Below are 1,552 nucleotides of genomic sequence, written 5' to 3' on the forward strand. Positions count from 1 at the left end.
GTCTTTTCACCATGCACTCCCTGTAGATGATGACCTTAAGTATCACATCTTGCAAACTGGGGATTTTGTCTACTAGAAAAGAGACCTCTAGGGGTGCCCGGCTGGTTCAGACAGTAGAGCATGCAACTCTTGATGTCAGGATTATGAATTCAAGCCCTGTGTTGTGTGTGGAGGCTACATTAAAACAACAACAACAACTAACTGTGCAGTCTTTTCACCATGCACTCCCTGTAGATGATGACCTTAAGTATCACATCTTGCAAACTGGGGATTTTGTCTACTAGAAAAGAGACCTCTAGGGGTGCCCGGCTGGTTCAGACAGTAGAGCATGCAACTCTTGATGTCAGGATTATGAATTCAAGCCCTGTGTTGTGTGTGGAGGCTACATTAAAACAACAACAACAACTAACTGTGCAGTCTTTTCACCATGCACTCCCTGTAGATGATGACCTTAAGTATCACATCTTGCAAACTGGGGATTTTGTCTACTAGAAAAGAGACCTCTAGGGGTGCCCGGCTGGTTCAGACAGTAGAGCATGCAACTCTTGATGTCAGGATTATGAATTCAAGCCCTGTGTTGTGTGTGGAGGCTACATTAAAACAACAACAACAACTAACTGTGCAGTCTTTTCACCATGCACTCCCTGTAGATGATGACCTTAAGTATCACATCTTGCAAACTGGGGATTTTGTCTACTAGAAAAGAGACCTCTAGGGGTGCCCGGCTGGTTCAGACAGTAGAGCATGCAACTCTTGATGTCAGGATTATGAATTCAAGCCCTGTGTTGTGTGTGGAGGCTACATTAAAACAACAACAACAACTAACTGTGCAGTCTTTTCACCATGCACTCCCTGTAGATGATGACCTTAAGTATCACATCTTGCAAACTGGGGATTTTGTCTACTAGAAAAGAGACCTCTAGGGGTGCCCGGCTGGTTCAGACAGTAGAGCATGCAACTCTTGATGTCAGGATTATGAATTCAAGCCCTGTGTTGTGTGTGGAGGCTACATTAAAACAACAACAACAACTAACTGTGCAGTCTTTTCACCATGCACTCCCTGTAGATGATGACCTTAAGTATCACATCTTGCAAACTGGGGATTTTGTCTACTAGAAAAGAGACCTCTAGGGGTGCCCGGCTGGTTCAGACAGTAGAGCATGCAACTCTTGATGTCAGGATTATGAATTCAAGCCCTGTGTTGTGTGTGGAGGCTACATTAAAACAACAACAACAACTAACTGTGCAGTCTTTTCACCATGCACTCCCTGTAGATGATGACCTTAAGTATCACATCTTGCAAACTGGGGATTTTGTCTACTAGAAAAGAGACCTCTAGGGGTGCCCGGCTGGTTCAGACAGTAGAGCATGCAACTCTTGATGTCAGGATTATGAATTCAAGCCCTGTGTTGTGTGTGGAGGCTACATTAAAACAACAACAACAACTAACTGTGCAGTCTTTTCACCATGCACTCCCTGTAGATGATGACCTTAAGTATCACATCTTGCAAACTGGGGATTTTGTCTACTAGAAAAGAGACCTCTAGGGGTG

Source organism: Hyaena hyaena, unplaced genomic scaffold, assembly GCF_003009895.1.
Source record: "Hyaena hyaena isolate Hyena2069 unplaced genomic scaffold, ASM300989v1 scaffold_553, whole genome shotgun sequence".
Taxonomy (NCBI): Eukaryota; Metazoa; Chordata; class Mammalia; order Carnivora; family Hyaenidae; genus Hyaena; species Hyaena hyaena.